The sequence below is a fragment of the Diabrotica virgifera genome, chromosome 5, assembly GCF_917563875.1.
Source record: "Diabrotica virgifera virgifera chromosome 5, PGI_DIABVI_V3a".
Classification (NCBI taxonomy): Eukaryota; Metazoa; Arthropoda; class Insecta; order Coleoptera; family Chrysomelidae; genus Diabrotica; species Diabrotica virgifera.
Genome location: NC_065447.1, coordinates 38,891,013 through 38,917,151, shown reverse-complemented (window position 1 = coordinate 38,917,151; position 26,139 = coordinate 38,891,013).

Sequence of the window (26,139 nt, the reverse complement as noted above, 5' to 3'; positions counted from 1 at the left end):
TCAGGTTACCAACTAATCACCTATGCAGATGATATGGCGATAGTAACAAAAACACGAAAAACCATGAAAAAATTATTAATGGAGATTGAAGAAGAGGGAAAGAAGATGGGACTAAGAATTAATGAAAATAAAACAAAATTAATGAGACTCGGAAACGCAGAACAAAACGGAGAGATAAGGATAGGAAATAAAAAACTCGAGGAAGTACAGAAATTTAAATACCTGGGCGTTATGATAAACAACAAAGGGGAAAGAAAAACGGCGATCGAAGAAAGAATAACTGCGACAAACCGCGTATGCCAAGCAGATATAAAACTACTAAAGAGTAAAATATTGACCAAACAAACAAAAATGAATATATATAAACCAATAATAAGACCAATAACGATGTATGCAGCAGAAACGATGACTGTGACAAAAAAAGAAGAAGAGAAATTAAGGATAAATGAACGGAAGATAATAAGGGCAATACTGAGTTCAGTGAGAATCGAAGAACAAGAGTTTATAAGGAGAACGAATAAAGAAATTTTAGAAGAATTAAATGGTGAAGATATAAGGTTTGTTCCAACTCGATTCAAAACCGTTCTTGAACGGTTACGAGTATGCGTAGTAACGAAAAATGTGTTACTGCGCGTAATTATTCGTTATTGCGCATGCGCGTAACGATTCAAGAACGGTTTTGTATCGAGTTGGAACAAACCTATAGTAAAGAAAATAAAAGTACAAAGAACCAAATGGCTGGGACATATATGGAGACAAGGACCAGAATCAGTATCAAAAGCTATGGTATTGTGGCAACCAGGAGAAAAAAGGAGACGTGGTCGACTCAGATCTAAATGGTTAACTGAAGTAGAGGAGGACCTAAGAGGGGCAGGAATTACTAAATGGAAAGAGAAGGCAATAGACCGGACGAAATGGAGACATATTAGTGAACAAATACAATGATCATGGGGACTGATCCACCCCGTAAAATGGATCTAGAAAGCGAATGCGGCGAAACCCCACATGGAGTGTTAAGCCATATACTAATTATACTATACTATAGAAAGCTTGGTTTCTGGTTTCGTTTCGACTCAGAGGTGATCATGTAGCCCCATTGAAGAGGTCTGGAGAGAACGAAACGGACGTATGGGGATGATGGATCATCTCGGAACCTAAATGAAACACAACTTCATTAACTTCGTTTAACTTTATTTTATTATTAATTTTGTAAAACACTGTATACATCTGTGTTTATTGGATTTCCCTGTACATAAAGAAAAACGAATACGTTACTCGCGAGGAGGCACTCCCAGACATGTTCCGTTCCATTCATTGAGTATGTAGTGCGTAATGTATAAAAATATGGTTTGTTTCTTTAGATACTGGGCGTAATTAATACAAAATTATGTAGATGCGTTTTAATTTCATGCATCATTTCGCCGCAGACTCAAAACCCGCTGGTGTGAGCTTTTGAAGAAGGTTTTTATCAATTAGGATTAACGCTCCTTTCCTTGCAAGCGGGAGCATCGGTGATTATCTTTATAACCTCTACAGACTAAGCTTATATTAATTTGGTAATTAATATACAGTGTCCCAAAAGTAGCGGAACGGTCGAATATTTGACGAACTAAACATCGGATCGAAAAAATGAAAAACACGTTTTCAATAATTTTTAAAAATCTATCCGATGACACCAAACACGATCCCCCACTCAACCCCCTGGAGGTGGGGTGGGGGGTAACTTTAAAATCTTAAATAGAAACCCCCAGTTTTTATTGCAGACTTGTATTCCCTATGTAAAAGTAAGCCACTTTTATTCAAGACATTTTTTGCAATTGTGGATAGATGGCGCTATAATCGGAAAAAACGATTTATCGTGATGCCACAGGTAAATTCTAGAAACGGTATAATATCTCGCGAAATACACTTTCAAATGAAAACCCAAAAAACACGTTTTTAATATTTTTCAAAAACCTATCGAATAACACCAAACATGACTCTCCACCACGCCCCTTAGAGGTAGGGTGGGAGGTAACTTTAAAATCTTAAATAACAATCTCCATTTTTTATTGCAGATTTGGATTCGTCATAAAAAATTAAGCAACATTTATTCGAAACATTTTTTAGAATTGTTGATAGATGGCGCTATAATTGGACAAACACGATTTAATAGCGCTATCAACAATTCTAAAAAATGTTTCGAATAAATGTTGCTTAATTTTTTATGACGAATCCAAATCTGCAATAAAAAATTAGGGTTGCTATTTAAGATTTTAAGGTCGCGTCATATTATAATGCACGTCGCGTTTTCGGCACGTAGCGTTTGCAGACCGGCAATCGGACTGCCCATTCACATTATCATACATAGAACGTTTACGTTGGTTTCAGTTTGGTGCGGTGCAGATGTGTTTATTGTCACAACACATGTTTACATGACAAATTGCCTCGAAAACTACTTTTTAAATTAGACCGGGCAGGATCGTCGCCCCGGCTAGCGAAATTATTCCGATTCGATATTTTTAAACAAACTTACTCAAAAAGAAGTCCTTATAACATATCCACAGGGTGCCGGGCGGTACCGTAGTCGAAAAATTGTTTAAACATTTTTTTTAAACAAATTCACAAAAATATTTTTTTCATTTCGAGCAATATTTTTTTAGATAAACTGGGTCATTCTGGGCAAAAAAGGTCTCTTGTCATTTTTCTCTAAAATTGATTGTTGTCGAGTTACATGCGATTAAAAATTTGAAAAATGTGAAAAGGCCATTTTCAAGGCCATTTTAATAACTCGATTAAAAGTATTATTATGAATTTCAATAAGTGACCAAATCAAGTTTCAAACCCCTTCTTCAAGGTCCCAAAGAGATTTTTGTCATTATTTTACTACAAAGCTGTTATTTTTAGTTATTAACAATTAGCGCTATAGTCCAACTGTATCGTCGCCCCCGTTAGCGAAACTATTTCGATTAGATGTTTTTGCACAAACTTACTCAAAAAGAGTCCTTATAACAAACACATCCACAGGGTGCCGGGCGGTGCCGTTGTCAAAAAATTGTTTTAACAATTCTTATTAAACAAATTCACAAAAATAATTTTTTCATTACGAACGATTTTTTTTTAGATAATTTGGGTTATTCTTAGCAAAAAACATATCTTGCAAAATGCGGAAATGGCCATATAACTCGACAACAATCAATTTTAGAGAAAAATCACAAGAGACCTTTTTTGCCCAGAATAACTCAAATTATTATTAATTTGGGTTTAATTAAATTATTAATAAAAAATTATTTTTGTGAATTTGTTTAACAAAAATTGTTTAAACAATTTTTAGACCACGGCACCGCCCGAAACCCTGTTGATGTGTTATAAGGACCTCTTTTTGAGTAAGTTTGTGCAAAAAAATCTAATTTCGCTAACGGGGGCGACGATACAGTTGGACTATAGCGGTAATTGTTAATAGTTAAAAATAACAGCTTTGTAATAAAACAATGACAAAAATCTCTTCAGGACCTTGAAGAAGTTGTTTGAAACTTGATTTGGTCACTTATTGAAATTCATAATAATAATTTTTAATCGAGTTATTAAGCCTTGATTTTTCGCAATTTTAGAGAAAAATGACAAGAAACCTTTTTTGCTCAGAATTACCCAAATTATCTAAAAAAATTATTGCTCGAATGAAAAAATATTTTTGTGAATTTGTTTAAAAAAGATTGTTTAAACAATTTTTCGACCACGGCACCGCCTGGCACCCTGTTATAAGAACCTCTCTTTGAGTAAATTTGTGCAAAAAATCGAATCGGAATAATTTCGCTAGCGAGGGCGACGATACTAACCGGTCTAAGTACTCGGTATCAAATTCAAAGAAATACCTACATAAACAACAAGGGGAAAACGACCCGTATCTGTCAACATCCGAAAAATATTGTTTTCGAATGAACCGAACGCAGACGTAACGTGTCTTATACGCTACGTTACGTGTCTTAAGAGGAAAACTGACAGAGCGTGTTGCGACATTATGAGTGAAATAAAAAAATGTAACAGAAAAAGATAAAAACTGAAGACGGAATTCAACCCAACGTGAAAAAGATTAAACGTAAGAAGAGATAGAGAAATTTCTGTCAAAATTTGGTATTTATCACCCTTAAAATAACACCAAATGCTAAAATTTATTAGCCTGTAGATAGTGTGGATGTCTCGTCAGCCGAGGGTATGATCAGTGGCGTGGTAATTTTATGGTCAAACTACGTTTTGTTCTAATTTTTATCATTGTGAGAATTAAAAAAACCAACTAATATTTTTATCTCCACCACTGAGAGCGGTCAACTTTTTGGTTGCCTGTATTCTTCGGGACATATTCGGGACATTTTATCACAAAGTGTAAATATTACTAATTTTACCGTCTTGTAGGGTATCTGCGTTCTCTTTCTTTTCCACTATTATATATATTATATCTCTCTTTGCCGACGTTTAAATTAGGACCCACTTGAATCTCGCTTCAACACGCGCCTCGACCTCGTCGTGAGAATTCTCCATTATACGCACAATATGAATGGTTCAATTTAAAAACCATTAAATTATATTTTTCGCAAACGAAACGCTACGTGACGAAAACGCGACGTGCATTATAATATGAGTCGACCTTTAGAGTTACACCCACCCTACCTCCAGCGTGTGTAGTGGGGGATCGTGTTTAGTGTAATTCGATAGGGTTTTAAAAAATAATAAAGACCTATTTTTTGGTTTTTTATTTGGAAGTGTATTTCTCGAGATATCAGACCGTCTCTATAATTTACCTATGGTATCAGGGTAAATAGTTTTTTCCGATTATAGCGCCATCTATCAGCATTTGAAAAAAATGTCTCGAATAAAAGTTGCTTACTTTTAAGTAAGAAATCCAAATCTGGAATAAAACCTAAGGGTTTCCATTTAAAATTTCAAAGTTACCCCCCACCCCACCTCTAGGGGGTATTTTTCAGTTTATCGATACGATGTTTATTTTGAGAAATATTCGACCATTCCGTTACTTTTGGGACACCCTATATAATAGAAATTCATCACAATTACAAAAATTAAAACTAATTTATGTGACGTTTGGGTCTCCAGCTGGGAAGCTTTTCAGTAGAAATTACTATAATTTTTTAAATGAAAAGGTAAAACAAGCGAAAGCTTTAATTTTATAAAATATAAAACAATATCAAAATAAATCTTTATTTTGTTGCATTTTTCTGGTAACACTTTTATGGCTTCTAAAATTTGCAAGCCAAACTAGTGCCAGAGCAAAGAAGGCTGAGGAAAATCTAATAATTGCATTTCATTGCTCGCCTGTCCAGCGTGGACAGGCGAGCGTGGAAATTCCAACAAAAAACCTCGGAAAAGGTAAAAGTATAATATGGGCCAGGTGGTGATTGAAAATTATCTAAATTTGGATGATTGCAGATGTAAAATAACAACTATGTATTGTTTAGAGTAAAGGGAGAATGACAAATGAAGGTGAGATTGTCTATGACAGTACGTTTATCCACGGAATTTTCTTTTATTTTCTAGTCTAAACTGCGAACAGCTTGGATATTAGTGCACCCTAATATGTCTGTGTAAATTTTGGCATTGGAGCCGAGCATGACATGTAACACCGTTGCCGTTTCCTCTATTTTTTCATACTATCACATTACAATTTTTTGTGATATTATATTTGTGTGTGAAATGTATCATTTGTGTATTTTAGGTATGTTCTAATATGTTATGTATAGATAGGTTTTTACTTGATTATTTTAAATCATTGTGAAGTTTAACTTGCTAGAAACCTTGTAATATTGTGTAATGTATAAAAATAAGTAGTTTTTAAACACCAGTTAAGTAAAGTTTATTATATTGTTGTTTTCACCAATTTTGAAAAAATGTGAAAACGTTGACTCATCCACGTCCGTCTGTCCGTCCGTCCGTCCGTCTTATCTGTCTGTTTGTAAACTCAACTCCTCCGTCATTATACCAGACAGAATGACAAATGAGGTGTCAAATGAAAGCTTATAAACCAAGGATGGTACTAAAGGTGAGAAATTTAACCTAGGCTCTCTGTCCGTCTGTCCGTCTGACCGCGAATATAATTCCTTCGTCACTATACCAGGTAGAATAACAAAAGAGGTGTTAAATGAGAGCTTATAAACCAAGGATGGTACTAAAGGTGAGAAATTTAACCTAGGCTCTCTGTCCGTCTGTCCGTCTGACCGCGAATATAATTCCTTCGTCACTATACCAGGTAGAATAACAAAAGAGGTGTTAAATGAAAGCTTATAAACCAACGTTGGTACTAAAGGTGAGAAATTTGACCTAGGCTGTCTGTTCGTCTGTCCGTCCGACCGCGAATATAACTCCTCCGTCACTATACCAGGTAGAATGACAAAAGATGAGGAGTTTGACATCGGACTTCCGGTTTTAGATGTGCAACCGTAAGTACTGTTTTAAAGTCACCGAAATAGTATGCGCGATATATCATTCGACGTGCCTGTACCAAGATGAGAAATTTTGGTTTTTATATAATTTCCGGTTAAAAGGTTCTAACCTGGAAGTGCCATATTATAGTCGCAGAAATACATGTAACACATCAATCGAAGCGTATGGAAAAATCGAGTTTGAATCTTTAATCTCGATTTTGAAGTCATTTCTGTTTAAACAATAATTATGACCCACAGTTCAGTAAATATGACTCGAAATTCTGGTTTGTTTTTAAACCAGGAGGAGTAACCCGAGGCAAGTTTACACCACTGTTTGTAATTTTGACACTAATGACATTTATGAAATTTTGACCCATCTGTCATTTTATAGGTTAATTAAGTTATATCAGCGATTTTTTCTGTTTTCTGCGTTATTCCTTTAATTTTTAGATTTTCAGTCTGCTTTTATACAGAGAGAGTCTGTAAAGTGGAATAAATTCAATATCTCAAATACTAATTGTTTTTTTGGAAAATGCTCAGACCCGTCGATTAGTATTTCAAATTGTCCTTTTTGACATTCAATAATAATGTATACAGGGTGTCCCAATTTAGAGATATGACGTCATCGTCGATTTTCTTAAATGGCAACACTGTCATTTTGATAGCTAATTTGATAGGGTTTGTAAAGTTATACATAACTGCAAAATATCAAATTTTTATTCTCTACCATTTACAAGATAATAGAAAATAACAAAGTTATATCTGTAATTTGGAATATATTCAATAATTAAAATACTAACTGTTTTTTTGAAAAATGCTCAGACCCGTCGATTAGTATATCAAATTGTCCTTTTTGACATATAATAATAATGTATACAGGGTGTCCCAATTTAGAGATATGACGTCATCGTTGATTTTCTTAAATGGCAACACTGTCATTTTGATAGCTATTTTGATAGGGTGTGTAAAGTTATACATAACTGCAAAATTTCAAATTTGTATTCTCTACCATTTAGATGATAATAAAAAATAACAAAGTTATGAAAAAGAAGTAATCAACTAATAATTGAATTTAATTATTTCAATAAATTAAGCAAAAACTCATAATGTTGCCCTCAATTATTGTCAAATTGTCAATGGGCAACGTTATGAGCATTTGCTTAATTGAAATAAATAAATTCAATTATTATTTGATTACTTCTTGTTCTTCATAACTTTGTTATTTTTTATTATCTTGTAAATGGTAGGGAATAAAATTTTGAAATTTTTCAGATGTGTATAACTTTACACACGCTATCAAAATAGCTATCAAAATGATAGTGTTGCCATTTAAGAAAATCAACGATGACGTCATATCTCTAAATTGGGACACCCTGTATACATTATTATTATATGTCAAAAATGACAATTTGATATACTAATCGACGGGTCTGAGCATTTTTCAAAAAAACAGTTAGTATTTTAATTATTGAATATATTCCAAATTACAGATATAACTTTGTTATTTTCTATTATCTTGTAAATGGTAGAGAATAAAAATTTGATATTTTGCAGTTATGTATAACTTTACAAACCCTATCAAATTAGCTATCAAAATGACAGTGTTGCCATTTAAGAAAATCGACGATGACGTCATATCTCTAAATTGGGACACCCTGTATACATTTTTATTGAATGTCAAAAAGGACAATTTGAAATACTAATCGACGGGTCTGAGCATTTTCCAAAAAAACAATTAGTATTTGAGATATTGAATTTATTCCACTTTACAGACTCTCTCTGTATAAAAGACAGGTTGTTTTTAGAACTCTTTAGCGACGCATTCGTATAATATAAGATTTGTGGATTACCGTCGAAGGCTGACATGATCAATAAAAAAAAATGTATTTGTTAACTTTTCTAGTGACTTTCTGAGGTGTGAATCTGTCTTTTTAGTTTACTCCTCTTGGTTAAAAAATAAACTATAGTAAAATCGTATATCAATCGACGCAAAGTTGCAGGAATGTTTCAATTATCGACTTGCAGTTCTACTTTAAGTGAAAACCTTGGACTTAGTTGTCCAATTACGACTTCGTCTAATAGGACGAAAAAAAGGCACATTGAAAAAAAAAACTAGGCAGCCATGTCTATACATCTTTATATTCGTGGTCAGACGGACAGACAGCCTATGTCAAATTTCTCACCTTTAGTACCATCCTTGGATTATACACTTTCATTTGACACCACATTTGTCATTCTACCTGGTATAGTGACGGAGGAGTTATATTCGCGGTCGGACGGACAGACGGACAGACAGCCTATGTCAAATTCTCACCTTTAGTACCATCCTTGGATTAAGCTTTCATTTGACACCTCATTTGTCATGGTATAATGATGGAGAAGTAAACGTTCTTATAAAATTATTCTATTATTCTTGTAGGTACATTTAACATTGATTGAAATTATGAAAGATATAAAGAAAGGAGTATGGCAACACTGTGATGCACAAACATAAGAATCAGCTGTGGGTTACATAGGGCGCACTAATATCCAAGCTGTTGTCCCTAAACTGCGGTATACTGCAGCTCTGTTTTGTAAAAAGTGGCATCCTGCAGCTCTGTTTGCTGTTTCGAGCTTTCTGTAGCTAGACAGTTTGGTGCCTAGATATTTAAACTCCATCACTTGTTCTAATTATCTAAACTTCTAGCTCCAATTTACATCTTAGTAGATTTGCTGTTATAGCTATTCATTTTGCCGTTGTTGTTATGACGTACATTGTAAATCATCCACACTTTGAGTACGCGTCGTCTGCGTTATTTTAAGTTGTTTTTCTCCCATTTGGTACCCGTTTTTTGTTCTCAATTTTTTATTTTCTCATCTACGATCAGAATAAACAACACAAAGCTCCTTAGGGAGTCTGCCTATCTTATCTCCTAACCAGCTTCAATTGGGTCAGTTAGTTCTTCTTCTACTTTTACTTTTATTGTGTTGTTCTGGTAGATATTTTCGACCGTTTTCATTATTCCTAGAACTATCTCTTGTATACCGTAATGCCTTCTTGACCCTGTCTAATGCTTCTTTCTTCTTCTTCTTCTTGATGTGCTTATCCGTGACGAATGTTGGCGATCATGATTAACCAGGATGTTCTTCTACGTGCTGGACCTGCTTTAAAAATATTTTTCCTTGCAGGATGGCTTGTAGGAGGGCATATCGGGTTACATTCCGCAAAATATGCCTTCTTAAGATCCACGAAACATAAATATGCCGATATTTTGTATTCTAATTATTTCTCTTGCACTTGCCTCATTATAAATATAGCGTAGGTGCATGATCTTCCCTAAAACCTTCTATAGCTTCTAACCTAAAGCAAATGATGAAGGTGGCCGTCCCTCTCTCTGCGTACCTGCACCCTACCAACAGCCTACCACTACCATCAATGCCAGCTGGAGATTCATCTCTTTTTCATTATATATGTTACAGTTCAAGTTGATTCTCAGTTAGAGTTGACTTTTCCTAGTTCGAGTCAACTTCAACTGAAACGAGCAGTAAAAGTTGATTTGAAAAATTTAAATCAACTTTTTCTAGTTGAAGTTGACTCTTCCTAACTCTTGTTAGTATAAGTAGATTATACAATTTATACGAGTATAATCTCACGTGCACTTTTGATGAGTGTGCGTCTCTTTGTTTTGACCGTTTCAACTACTTATTAGTCCAGGCTGTAACGTCGCCCTCGTTAGGTAAATTATTCTAATTCAATTTTTTTGCACAAACTTACTCAAACAAATACATCCTTATAACAAATAAACAGTATCAGGCGGTACCGCGGTCGAAAAATTGTTTAACCAACTTTTGTTAACCAAATTCACAAAAATAATTCTTATCTACTCTACCTCATATTATGTATAAGTTTTAATTGTGTGAAAATTGTAAATATAGATAGCAGTACATGAAGGGTTTAAAGTGTGCCTGAAGTAATAATGTATTTTAAATGGGATTTACTTTTTCGCACTGTTTTTTAGCACACTTTCATATAATCAAATATCCTTAACTTTCGCCTTGTCATGGTGTTGACATGTGAGAAATAAATTACAAAAAAAGTTTTGACAGTTTTGTGGTTTGACAGAAGTTTGAATTTTTAACTGTCAAAGTTCTAAAAAATTGTAAAATAGGAATGTACTCCAGTGACAAAGAGTTGCAGTTTTTTTATTTGTTTTTTGGTAGATAAAATATTGTATGAAACTGTGCGTGAAGTACTTTTTGCGCACTTAGGCGATGTATAGCACTCGGCCTGCTCGTGCTCTAAACATCGCGTGCGTGCGCAAAAAGCATACTTCACGAACTGTTTTATAAATAACTAAGTATTTCACTCCGGATAAATTTTTTTAGATTATTTTGGTCATTCGGAGCAAAAAAGGTCTCTTGTGATTTTTCTCTAAAATTTTCGAGTTATACGCGATTTAAAATTTGAAAAATGCGAAATGCATCATTTTTAAGGATTAAGAACTCGATTAAAAACTATTATTATGAAAGTCAGAAAGTCATCTAATCAAAGTTTAAAGCCCCCCCTACAAGATCCTGAAGAAATTTTTGTCATTATTTTATTACTAAGCTGTTATTTTTAATTATCAACAATGAGCGCTAAAAGCGCATTGAGGCGGCGGTCAATGTGAGTGCGAGTAAGATCCTCCATTCCGACCGTCCAATGGTGCATCTCAGTCGCACTCACATTGACAGCCGCCTCAATACGCTCCCAGCGCTCATTGTTAATAATTAAAAATAACAGCTTAGTAATACAATAATGACAAATATTTCTTCAGTACCCTGTAGGGGGGTCGTTAAAATTTGATTTGGTGACTTTCTGACTTTCATAATAATAATTTTTAACTGAGTTATTAAGCCTTGAAAATGGTCATTTTCGCATTTTTCAAATATTAAATCGCGTATAACTCAAGAACAATAAATTTTACAGAAAAATCACAAAAGACCTCTTTTACTCCGAATGACCCAAATTAATGATGTAAAAAAAATGTCCGAAGTGAATTTTTTTTGTGAATTTGTTTAAAAAAAATTATTTAAACAATTTTTCGATTACGGTACCACCTGACACCCTGTGGATTCGTTATAAGGACCTCTTTTTGAGTAAGTTTGTGCAAAAAAATCGAACTGGAATAATTTACCTAACGGGGGCGACGATACAGCATGGACTATAAATATCACGATTTGAACATAATTTACAGTAACATTTAATTTCTAGAATCGGTTGTTTGTGTGAATCAACTTTTACTAAATGGCAGTGGGAAGAGTATACTTTAACTAGTTGGAGTCTACTTTTACTAGTAAATGTTGAATAAAAATCTTCATTTTATATTTATAATCAAATTTTACTAAAACCAGCCGTTTGAGTCGATTCGAACTAGGAAAAGTCAACTCCAACTGGATAATAAACTTGAACTGTAACATATATAATATTATATAGAAGTTAATTTTAATTTTGATATGTATTTGAATATATTATTATTTAGATGCAATTTAAGTTTTACTGAGTCTGGAACCTAATAGCCACAATTTGATTGTTCTCTTTATGTCCATGTATGCCCTCTTTAAGTATGTAAACTACATAACATCTGTTTCTATTATATTTTACCCAAAAAATTTGTTTTCTCACACTCTCCATCATTGAAGGGCTCCTCAGGTTGTTAGTAGTATACGTTTATTCCAATATAGTCACTTCAGAATTCACAGACAAAGGATCTTCGTCTTATGAATATACAAATTTACAATAATGAAAATGCTAATCATCAATATTGTCAACATTGCTTGTAGCGGAACATAAAGTATTTATTCATTGAGCGTTCCTATCAGCATAGAGGCATTCACGCATATTATGCACTTGGATTGATGATGGATTTGTACTCGTGCGTTACTAATCGCTACTGAGAAAAAACAAATATTTTTGAAGATATTTCAGTTTCCTGATATAGGGAAAAAACGGACAATTATTTACCGCTGCTCATTTAACTGATAAATGTGAAGCAGTCGGTATAAATATTTTATTCTTCTCCTTAGGATACCTTCTCAATGACTAAATGTTGGATATAATCGTGAACACACTTTTTATTAATTTGTTGTCACAAAGTATGCTGTCACCTAAACATGTATACACAGTGGCGGATCTACACGGAGGAAAAATGGGGAAATCCTCCCTCTAGCACCTAATGTATTAGATGACATAAAACTTAAAATACAGACAGACAAATTCAAGCCAATAGTCCTTAGCTAGTTAGAAAAATTAAAATAACTTGATGCATATGCATATTATAAGTTATTATTTTTATGTCTTTGATGCAGTTTGGGTTTACCTTTTTTATATCTTTTGGTTGGTGTTTCATTGGAAGTTCGCCGTAAGGCAAATTTCCCCTCCCAAGGCAAATGTCTAGATACGACACTGTGTATGCATGTAATATGGTTGAAATAGTCAAAAACTTCTTTAATATATTCTTTCTTCAATAAACTTTGAATTTTGATCGTTATCAGCAGCATGGATAAGACAAGAAATAAAGGCATTGATATCTGAAAGGTGGAAATATAAACTCTACAAAACATAACCACTTATCCTGATTTATGTCCATGTATCTCTGAGCCATTGTTTTGTGATTTAAGCAAGTTGTTGCACTTCACTTTTTGGGAATTGCTACAAAGATCGATTGCAGGCATTGTCTGGGGATTGTGGCAGGTGGATATATTAGATTTAAGGGTTGATCCATTACATCAATAACATCTTCATCAATTCGATTGGCACATCATCCGGTCCAGTAGCTTTGCCATCTTTTGTGTTTTTAATGTCATTGATGAATTCTTCTCGTAATGTTGGTGCTCCCGCATCCTTTGTCCTTTTTAATGAGTCCTGCTCTTTTATCATTAGATAGTTTTTGGATTTAGGAGACAACAAAACATATTGGAGATATCATGGGCTAATGAAGGACAAGAACTTATCCAGAAATACAAAATTGAAAATATACAGAGTTGCAATAAGACCAGTAGTTACGTACGCAACTGAGACAATGTGTCTCACGAAAAAAGATGAAGAAAAATTGAGAATATTCGAAAGGAAAATCCTCAGACGGATTATTGGCCCGAGAAGAATAGACAACGGAGAAAGAGAAGATTTGTGAACCATGAACTAAGAGACATAATGAAGCGAGAAGATATACTTAGATTTATTAAAGCACAGAGGCTGAGATGGCTGGAACACATATACACTGAACAAAAAAGTACGTATGTAAATATAATGAAAAAACATTGATTCAAAAAAGGTGAGCATTAATTTTCGTCCAAAGATCAGTATCATTGGTCCAATGTAAGTAGATACATTAACTAATGCTCAAAAACATTAACCAATAAAAAGTTCGTTAATATTACGAATTGGATACATTAACCCAAATATAGAAAATATGTAGCACCTTAAAGCCCTCAATCTGAGAGGCAACTGAAGGTCTTTGTTTGTAAGCAATGTCTTCATTTTTATAAATGCTTGCTTGAAGTTTTAATTCAGAGTTTAATTTCTTTGCTTTGATCATTTTTGTAGGTAGGTACATTCTTCTTTCAATATACTGTGAATTTTTAATCAATATCAGCACCATGGTTCAGACAAGAAATAAAGGCATTGGTATCGGATAGGTGGCAATACAAGAAAAAAAAAACGATCACCAATAGAAAAACGCAAATCAAACAAAAAATCAAAGATGAGAAGAAATTGTGGCTTTCAAAAAAATGTGCCGAAATGGAAAGACTAGAAAAACAACTTTATAGGATTTATATATACCTCTATCTTATTGACATAGACCTATAGTTGTATAGGTCTTGAGTCCACACTTAAAATATTACCTCTCTCATGAGACTTTTTTTTTATTCAGCTATTCATGCCGTTTCGGACAACTTTTCTATTTCGAAAAATTTTCGGAAGGGAAACTTTTTGTAAATATTGAAGTTTCTAAATTTTCGTTCGTCCCACAAGCGGAGTGTCCGTAGGTAGGTTAAAAATTTGTCGGATAATAGTCCCAGTTTTTTTGTAAATATTTTTATCAATCAATCCTGCAAAAATCAGCAGCTGTGAAGATACAAATTTTATGACTTTTTATGATGCGTGCGCCCGAAATTTTATTATTCTAAAGGGAAGATTAGTAGTGTAAATTTAAAATCGCGACTAAATTATGCTACTGCGCAGTGGTGGATCTAGACCAGTGATATTCAACCTGCGGCCCGCGGGCCGCATGCGGCCCTTTGCGTTTTTTATGTGGCCCGAAGTCTAACTAAAGGGCCCTGTGATCAAACTATTTGTCAAATTTCACGTGTTTTTTCAAATTATTTGATAGTGTGCCGATACGTTTGAGGCGTGTTTGGGAGTAAGGCAGTCAATTTAATGACTTTAATTTTAAATTATATTGAAATTTTTAAGAAATCTGATTAAAAGCAAGGTATAGTCGGTTCGCTAAACTCATACACAACTGGCTAGTGATTTTAGTAGGAAATCTTTTTGTTTTTGGCCAAAATTACTTACTAAAATCACTAGCCAGTTGTGTCTGAGTATAGCGAACCGACTATATTATTAACTTTTAATAATAAATTATTGAAGTTAATGAACAAATACTCATTTTAAAAATAATCAATACTTATGTATTTACTACAAGCCTGCAAGTTTGAAAAGAGCACAAAAACTAAGTTTAATTGCTCGCTTCAATTTTTTGCGCAGGCAATTTAATGACATTAATTTTGAAACTATATCGAAGTTTTGTTTTGAAAGTTCTGAGTTCTTAAAAATTTCGACATAATTTCAAAATTAAAGTCATTGAATTGTCTGCGCAAAAAATGGAAGCTCCATTAAAGCTCTTTTCAAATGTGCAAACGAGTTTTGAAAATTTCAATATACAGGATGTTCTTCCAGGTCACAATAAATTTGTAATTTTGTTTAATCCGGACCTGGATTTTCCTTGTGATTAGTAGTTGGGTGGTTTGGGTTCTAAATGTGACATATGTGTACCAAAAAAATATACAAGGTGGTTCTAAAGTTATGGTTCCAGAAAAAAATGGGCAAAATCGATAAAACACCCTATAACTCTGTTATAAAGTCGGTGGAGCAATAAATTTATTATGTCTAGAACCGCCTCATTTACCTCTATTCACCATTCAAGTATTTCCGTTTCCCAATAAAACACCCTGTATACTACTTCATCTTGATTGCGGCCCGCAAGCTGTGGCAATAGCTACTATGTGGCCCAGGAAAGAAAAAGGTTGAGTATCGCTGATCTAGACATTTGCGTTGGGAGGGGAATTTGACTAGGGGGGGGAACTTCCAATGAAATACCAACAAAAATACATACAAAAAAAATAAACCCAAACTGCAATAAAGGCATAAATAATATCTTATATGCATTAAGTTCCCTTACTTTTCCTAACTAGCTTGTTTATTGGGTTGAATTTGTCAGTCTGTGGTTTAAGTTTCATGTCACCTAATATATTTTTATGTTTCAATAATTGTTTTCTTTCATTCTCGACCTCGTTAGGGGGAAATTTCCCCATTTTCCCTCCCCGTAGGTCCGCCACTGCTACTGCGTTAGCCGCCATCTCGATTTTAAAGAAAGCCGTTTTTGCTTAATATCTCCCCCATTTCCAACTTTTCGACGAAAATGGTAAGGCCTGAAATTGTTGCAAATGGTCGGCCTAATAATAAATTTTAGACTTTTAATGGCATCTGTTAGCATTATCCAAAGGGATCGGTTTTCTTCTAATATATTTTACTAGATTTTGCTGAAATTGTGAAATTGAAATCTGCACTAGTCCATTAATGTTGATAACCATATGAAATCTGCACAAGTCCCACAAGTGCAGTGCCGGATTAACCAATAGGCCAAGTAGGCAGGGACCTCGCAGGGCCCAAAACGAAAAACTAATAATTAGAATTAAATAAAAACTATAAATGTTGAAAAATTCGGACATCTTGGATTTAGTGCACCCTATGTAACGCACAGCTGAATCTTATGTTTGTGCGTCACAGTGTTGCTATGCCATTTCTTTCATAATTTCAATCACTTTTTTTTGGAATGAGGTGGAAAGATTTGTAAATCGACTAGGGAAGGTGTCCCTAGTACTGTTGGATTCAACCAAACCAGAGACATACACCGACGGCACGGTGTCAAAAACTAAGTGACAGAGGGCCCCCTTCGGACATCCCTGCCAGGTCACCTACCAATTAAAACCACCCCCTCTTCGACCCGAGGTATCCCTGGGCGAGTTCATTAGCTAACGAAACATGGGGATACCCCGCGCAGACCGGATTAAAGGTGCCCTTAGAGCTATTTATTATATCTACAACACTTACCTAATAGCGGTGAGCGTGTAGGGAAAGATCTAGTTCCGAAGCGAAGGAACTTGGAAACATTGAGAAAAAAAGAGAAGGTAACTCGATACATTTTTATACAATAAAGAAGAAAGAAAGAAATAAGGTTTTTTTTTATTTTTTTTTATCTTTTTTACAGTTGACCGCTATGAAGGAGGTAGACTCCCTCACCCAGCTTGTTCTACTCTTTCCATTATAGACTTTCTTTTCATGATGCTTGTTATATGGTCGATTATACACTCGAAATTCTCTTTGCTGGTCATTGCAATCTGCATGATGTTGTTGGGTGAGATAGCGCTAAACCTATTCTGCAGCCTTTGTTGTTCTACGACGAAAACATTGCACCGGAAATTCAATGTTCCGCATCGTCCCTCTCGTGACACGTGGTGCATATATCATCGTTGGTTTTTTTGATGCCATATGTGTAAGACCTAAAAGATCCATGACCCGTTAGGAACTGAGTAAAGTAGTAATTTACCCGTTTAAATTTACTGTTGTACCAAGCTACAACATCGAGGATCAGTGTTTTGGTCCAGCGAGCCTTCGTGGTCTGTACCTCCCATTCCCTTTGCCATTCCATTAGCATGTTTACTCGTATGGTCCTTCTCACCTGTTGTAAGTGGCCATCGTGTGCTTCATACAGCATTTGTCTCTCTTTGGCTAACAGGGGAATAGGTTAAATGTACCTACAAGAATAATAGAATAAGAACGTTTACTTCTCCGTCATTTTACTAGGTACAATGACAAATGAGGTGTCAAATGAAAGCTTATAATCCAAGGATAGTACTAAAGGTGAGAAATTAGACCTAGATTGTCGTTCCCTCAAAAAATAAGCGTTATATTGGAGACTTCTAATGTCGACATTAAAAGTTGCACTATTTTTTTTTGTATAAAACATTTTGATCTAAAACTTACCAGAAAACTTCTTTGTACTCTCTACTTTCAAATAAACGTGATTAAGAAGCTAAATTTTTTAACTTCGTCACACAACTTTTGCGATTAAACTTTGCAATGCACAAATCCGCACCATTTCCTTTGAAAAATTGATAACCTTTATCATGATAAGAATAAAAACTTGAAGCAGGTACCTTTGTCTTCAGAAATGTTAGAGCTATATACTGTAAAAATTTCAGAAAAAATATTAAAATGCAACATAGAGTTGTAGCGAGGTAAACGCAAAAAACGTGATTTCATTTTTTTTAATTTTTAGGTTAAAATTGCGATTTTGACAATGTTCCCCCACATAAAATTCAAAATAAACCTCATTTTCGTTTTCAGCACCCTCGAAAATATAAAGTATGAATAAAATTAGCCATTTACCCCTCCGTGGTCAGTATCTCGAAAACTAAGCGCTTTTTTGAGGGTGTTCCGCTCGTGTATACTATCACAAAAAAGTGTAACGTGATAGTATGAAAAAATAGAGGATACGGCAACGGTGTTACAAGTGATGGTCAGATCCAATGCCAAAATCTACACAGACATATTTTATTAGGGTATGTCCAAAAATTCAAATATCGCGCAATACCATAAAAGTGATGGTGGATTTATAAAACTACCGTACAATGCATACTTTTGATCACATAGAAAGTCTATATTATATGAGAATAAATCGCTAATGAATGCCCTTTGCTTGAAGGAACAGTACTACAGACGGAAATAAGAAAAAAAAAAGAGAGTGGAGCAGAAAACGCAAGAAAAAGCAGAAGAAAGAAAATATCCTTAAGCAAGATCGAAAACAGAACCTAAACTTATTTAAACTCAGTTTCACACGGAAATCCACAGCTAGTGAAGCTGCAACCAATAAAATGCACGTGATTAAACAGAAATAACTGAGGGAAGCATAGCTTCAATACTCAATAACTGAAGAAGATGAAAAACATGTAAAGACAGCTCTATCCCAGTTCAAGAAGTTAAAGAAACAGAAACCGAAACTAGGATAGAAATTGAATTTAAAGATAAATTATTGTATCCTAAATTCGGAAAACGACATAGGATTACAGAATACAATAACTGAAGAAGTACGTACATTTTAGATTGGGAAAGGTCTTCAGAATGTAAAAATCTTGATGGAAGTTTTTCAGGATCAAAAAGAAATTGTGAAGGCATTACAAGATTTTTACACAATCTATGGTTTTTCGAAAATTTATCAGTGGAACAAAAATTAAAAGAGATTGGCTAACGTATTCTTCCTCAAATGGAATATCGTATTTTGGGTTTGTTCAGTCCGTGTAGGTACAACTTTTTTTTCAGCCTCTACCCACCGTTGGGAAGTTATGATCAAATGCTTAAATGAAACTCCACTAAGCGATCTCATTCGCCACGATCTAGTCCTTAAAATAACAAGCAGCACAAGATGGAGTGCAAGGGCACATGCAACAAGACTAAATCTAAAGCTTACAACGCTTTCGAATCTGCTCTTCATACTTTTGCTGAGGGCACTAATCAGAAAGATGAAACAGTTCATGAGGCTAAGCGCTAAGCTGTAGGCTATAGTTTAACTTCTAAATTCACTTTTGAAGTTCCTAATATCCCAAAGACATAATTTTGCTTACTACGAGCAGAAGACCTGCGATCTACAATACTCTGAATATTCCGACGCGAGTAAACAAAAACGAGCAAGAAACACACAAAAAGATATTGATGATGCTAATTCCAATGAAGTTTTTCTACAGGATGGACAAAAGTTAAAAGTTAAAACGTATCCACCAATGTCCGACAAGTTAATTACTGAGCTGAGACGTCGGTTGAGAATGTACGTGTCAGTGAACTTAGTATTTGGTCTTTTGTGTGTTTTTTAAAAATTGAGTAATACTCAAATAAATGAGTGTGCTTCAAAACCACATGAAAACATTGAAAACTATCCTGATGATATTGAATCTGAACTTGAAGATGAACGAGAGCAGTTCAAATATTTTACAGCTAATATTCTAGACTTGCTAGATTTCTTAAGGGGCATCATAGCTTGAGTTGCCTAGGGGCCTCAAGATTCTTAATTTGGGACTGCACAAGTGTGCTCTTGTTAGTGGCCAAACCCAGTGGCGGCTCGTATAACTTTAGGAAGGTAGTGCCAGAATCCGGGCAGCTGCCTAAATTTTTTGTGGCGGTTTTACGATATGGTCAAAAAGGATATAAAATATAAATAGAGTATCACGATAAGCTGAATTTAATTGGGTTTTTATATTTAACTTACCAAGCATTGAAAAGCTAAAAACGTTATTCATGTGCACTTTAGATTTTTCATGGGATTTCAATTTCTCCCATATATGTACAAGATCATCGGTGCCTTTGTTTGACCAAGTCTCGTCACCTCCAAACAAAACGCATACAAAACAGAAGAGTTTATTAGTTTGTTCGCAACCACACAACCAGCTATTTTTATCATAAATAATTTTATTAAACTTACGACAGCGAAGTTTTTGTCCATTTCCACTTTGTTTTTCAATTTTTAAATCGGGTAAAGGCCGACCGAGTTCTTTAATTTGTAGTTTTTTTTCTAACGAAAAACCACCAAAAGAGTTTTTTAATATACTAATTTGATTCATTGTCAATAAATAAATTAAACGTAGAAAATAATCAAAATATTATTTTTATACCTACGACACCCACGATCACAACGCACTAACTAATAATTACAAATTAAAAAATATAGTAGAGTATAAACACAAATATACAATACAGTAGTAGACAATAAACACAATAGCGTCAAGCGAACGCGTAAAGAAACTAGAAATATGTAGATCTAAAACATTGTATCTTAAGATCCACTAACTTCCTTTTCGAGATTTCGAGCCTGGCACGGAGACTCCAATTTAAACGTATGTTAAAAGTGCAATACCGCTCTCTCTCTGTCACTTACACAGGATGCTCATACAATCTTTCTCTTTTCTCACGAGCCACTATGCCGTTCGGCACTGGGATTTTTATGATTTTCATCCTTTATCCGGTCAGCTGTGGGTGGCCAGAGTCGGTAGATTTGCATTGCGCTACACAGTTGCCAGATTTGATATAATTTATAAAAATAAAGAGAAATATTCACAAAAAAAATAAACAGGCATTAAAATGTTTTTAAGATAAAAATATGTTTCTGCATAGTTAGCAAGGTAGTGCCATGGCTCTATGGCACTATCTCACTGGCCGCCACTGGCCAAACCGTTCAAACGTAGGTATCGGTGATTTTCTAATGTTATACAAAAAAAGTATTTTTTTACCTACAGGGTACAGGTTAAAATGACACAACACATTATTTGATAATTAAATAAATTTATTACTAAAATGGACTTATGCAATTTTCACATTATATTTAGTTGTGTACAAGTGGATTATGTGCGGTTAGTTTTTATCTCCCCTGTAAATTCAGGTATTTTGGACTTAAGCACTTTTCACATTACGCCGACGAAATGATCGCTTGTTTCACACACTAAGAATTTTGGGACATCTTGGATTAGTGCACCCTATGTAACGCACAGCTGAATCTTATGTTTGTGCGTCACACTGTTGCCATGTCATTTCTTTCATAATTTCAATAAATGTTAAATGTACCTACAAGAATAATAGAATAAGAACGTTTACTTATCCGTCATTATACTAGGTAGAATGACAAATGAGGTGTCAAATAAAAGCTTATAATCCAAGGATAGTAATAAAGATGAGAAATTAGACTTAGATTGTCTGTCCCTCAAAAAATAAGAGTTATATTGGGGATTTCTAATGTCGACATTAAAAGTTGCACTATTTATTATCTATAAAACATTTTGATCTAATACTTAACAGAAAACTTCTTTGTACTCTCTACTTTCAAATAAACGTGATTAAGAAGCTAAATTTTAAACTTCGTCACACAACTTTTGCGATTAAACTTTGCAATGCACAAATCCGCACCTTTTTCTTTGAAAAATTCATAACCTTTATCATCATAAGAATAAAAACTTGAAGCAGGTACCTTTGTCTTCAGAAATGTTATACTGTAAAAATTTCAGAAAAAAATATTAAAATGGAACAGAGTTGTAGCGAGGTAAACGCAAAAAACGTGATTTCATTTTTTTTTATTTTTAGGTTAAAATTGCGATTTTGACAATGTTCCCCCACATAAAATTCAAAATAAACCTCATTTTCGTTTTCATCACCCTCGAAAATATAAAGTATGAATAAAATTAGCCATTCACCCCTCCGTGGTCAGTATATCGAAAACTAAGCGCTTTTTTGAGGGTGTCCCTCTCGTGTATAATATCACAAAAAATTGTAACGTGATAGTATGAAAAAATAGAGGATACGGCAACGGTGTTACAAGTGATGGTCGGATCCAATGCCAAAATCTACACACACATATTCCCAGATAACACAAGTACGTTTTATGGACATCCAATGGACGTACATCTGTGTACATTGGAACGTCCAATGGACGTCCCGCTAAGGTACAATGGACATCCGATGGACGTCCAACGAACGTCCAGAGTTCACAAAATTGGACGTCCATAGAACGTCCGCTACAAACGTACATTGTACGTTGTATTGGAGCTTTCAGTGTACACCTTATGTACATTCAATGTACGTCTTATGAACATTTGTAGGGCACTTTTCAGAAATCAATCTAGTATCCATAATTTTGTGAATACATAGCAAAAAGCCTTTATAGGAAATAGTTCCTTATAATACTAAACGTATACTTAAAAATATTACACAAAAGACCTTTTTTATTTCTCTTTACTATAACTTCATTATAATATATACTTTATTATAGGAACTTCATTAATGCACGACTGCACTTGCACGATAAACAGAAAACACAAATATATCACAGGATGTATTTTCATAAAGACGAGATTCAGATAATGACGCCTTAGGCCGATGCCACATTATGCGTTTTGACCGGATGCGGTGAAAACGCATCCGTTTCCAACGCAACCGGACCGACCTGTCACACTATGCGTTTAGTCTGGTGCAGTTTGTAAGCGCGTACCGATGACTCAAAACGCATCCGTTTCCAACGCAACCGGACCGATCTGTCACACTATGCGTTTTCAACGGATGCGGCGGAAACGCATCCGGTCAAAACGCATAATGTGGCATCGGCCTTAGGAAGCATGAAGCATGCACATTAAAAGAGGTTTAAGGGGGTATTAGTACGCTATGGTCAAAATAGGTGGCCAATTTTTAAACTAACGTTTAACAGTTCTTTGAATAGATGGCAGCACGTACATATATTTTATTATTAAATTTAGTTCTCTGAACGACACCGCATTGATGCCATGTATTGCAACTTAGGCTCGGCACATCTCGATCTTAATCGTACTTTGTATTTACAGACGACAGTTGTTAATCCTTTCTTTACCTGCCTAGGGTAAATTCTCATTAATAGATACTAAACGTTCATTCATTTGGATATAGTTTATTATTTAATATTGTATTATACGGCAATTCGTAATTCTTTACCTGCTCAAAAGGATTTATTTCAAACTAAAGAAATTTGCAATTATTTGAAATACAAGTAAGTGCCTATCTAAATGACCAAAAAAGAATTATGCTAATTCTCAGAATGAAGATCGAGTATAAAATTAGTATTTTTAATAAATGTAAAATACGTAAGTCAATTGAAATACAGAGTCACTACAATAACTTTTTTCATATTGAATGTTTTTTCAACAGGGAAAGTTTTTTTCTCGGAAAATTTCACATTTTCATTTCATTTCTCATTTCAACATGCGAGGCAGAATAATAATTAGCCTAATGAATCGCTTACTTAAAACATTTTTAAAAGTAATATACTGCAGAATACCTATATAAAAAATGCGAAGAACAAGTATCACGGACAAAGATTTGATTCCGCAATGCCTTGCCCTTAGGCACCCGAGAGGCTCTATTGACTGTCTAAGTGCTATATATTTGTTTTATCGACTACAAAAAGGCGTTTGATAGAGTACAACATGATAAGCTGCACATACTCATAAATTATCTTGGAGGAAACTGGATTAGATGATAGATCTAAACAACATTAGATATGCCGACGACGCAGTAGTTTTTGCAGATAGCCTAGATGATTTGCAAAGAATAATGTCGCGCATATAAGACATAAGTAGTGAACATGGAATTTCAATACGAAAAAAAAAGAAAGTAATGGTAGTCATTAAGAGCGAAATATATTACATACACGGCTTTTGGTTAACCAACAACCAATTGACAGAGTGGACAGCTACACATACCTTGGTACCTACATAAACAGTCAATGAGACCACTCTAGTGAAATAAAACAACGCATAGGAAAAGCGAGATCAGCGATCATAATGATGAAGTCTCGTTTCAGAAGTCACATTTACCACTTGTTAACAAAATTTCTATTATCAGATCCTATATGTATTTTCTAGATTATTATACTGAGTAGAAGCCTGGACTCTTTCCGAAACTTCTTTAAGAAAACTCAAGGCATTCAAGATGTGGTATTACAGTCGCATTTTAAGAATTTCGTGGATGGGTCGTGTGACTAATGTTGAGGTCTTACGTAGAATGGGCAAGGAATGCGAGATTATTAACACACATTATTATCAAAGAGCGCAAAGTAGAATATCTTTGCCATGTTATGAGGAATGAATAGAGATTGCCGCTACTCATTCTTCAGGGCAAGGTATTGGGAAGAGAGGACCAGGGAGAAGAAGAATATATCTGAGAAACTGGTTCAATACCTACATCGACAAACAGACTATTCCGAATAGCAGCATGCAAAGTTAGGATAGCCATGCTGATCGCCAACATTCGGAACGAATAAGCACCGTGAGAAGAAGAATATCTCATTTTAAATTCTTCTTCTTCTTCTTCATGTGCCTCGTCCGTTGCGGACATTGGCACGTTAGTCCAAACCATTGGCGTAAGTTTTGAAGCCATGAGTGTCTTCTTCTTCTGGGTCCACGTTTGCTCTCTATTTTACTCTGTATTGTCAGTGGCAGTATACGATATTTATCATGTCTCATAATATGTACGAGGTATTCAGGTTTCCGTTTCTATTGTGAAACAGATTTCTCATTTTTGTTTTCTCCTCAGCGCAATACCTCTACGTTGGTAGTGTGAGTCGTCCAGGACATTTTGAGGATAAGTCGGTACACCCACATTTCGACTACCTCTAGCCTTTTCGATAATGTTTCCGTTATTGTCCAGGTCTCTGCTCCATACAACAAGACTGGAAATACATAGCATTTTAGCAGCCGTATTTTTAGTGGGACAGATATGTCGCAATGATTGAATATATTTCTCATGTTAAATGTAGCTCTGGCCTTTTCAATTCTACATCGTATTTCGGTTGTTTGATCCCATTTCTAGTGGACGACTGTTCCAAGGTATACATATACTTCTACGTGTTGAATTGGTTTTTTATTTTCAATTGTCTGGCAGGTTTTTGAGTTTTGCTCACCAGTGTCCATTTTTGTTTTATTTATGTTGATGGTTAAAATCTCTTTTTTCACTCGCTCTTTGTAGGTACCCGGGTATGACAGGCCTGTCGATACTGCTAGCAACCACAACTGTATCGTCTGCATATCGGTTTATCTAATTATTACTCCAGTAAATTTCAATATTTTTTTTCACTTACGGAAATATTTGACATAAATTAATCAATGATTATACAATATTGTTTTGTCTACAATTTTTTTATTAGGATAATGCTTCAACAAATACTAATGGCCATTGGCATGTGTAATGTGTGTAAAAATGTCGACGTCATCGTCTTTACAAAGATACGCTAATTGTATCCGAACAATGCATTATTTGCGGCCCTATAAAAATTAAATTTGCCAGAAAGTGAATAAAACTGAAATTGTTTTTAGATCCGCCCCACATAACATACTAGAGCTTACTTATGTTATTTATGTATTATGTCAAAACTAGTATAATCCCCCAGTAAACACTTTGAGTCATTTTGAACCTCGTTTAACTTTCAACCATTCGTGTAACGTCACGGTTTCAAGCATAAAAAATGTATATTTGTATTGTTAAGACACTGTGACGTTATACAATCATGATTGAAAGTGAAAGTCAAACAAGGTCCAAAATGCGTACTGGGAGGGGGTGGGGCCACTTTTCTAAACAAAACCGCGTGATTCATCGTATTTCCGTGGTTACAAAACTCGTTTTCAATTGTTTGTAGATTTTCTTAAAATCCGGCAAACGCGCATCTGTCTCCATTTAATACATCACTGCTGCCATCTACTAAATGACACGTGAACTCATCTTCTCATCTATTAAGTGACAGCGGAACTAATTTATCACTAGAAAAATGCCAACTTATTGCTGTAATTTCAACAAAATCCCCAGATTGCAGCTTTTAACTAAAATTTTTACTTTTAGGTACAGTTAATTTAAAAATTATGGCAGTAT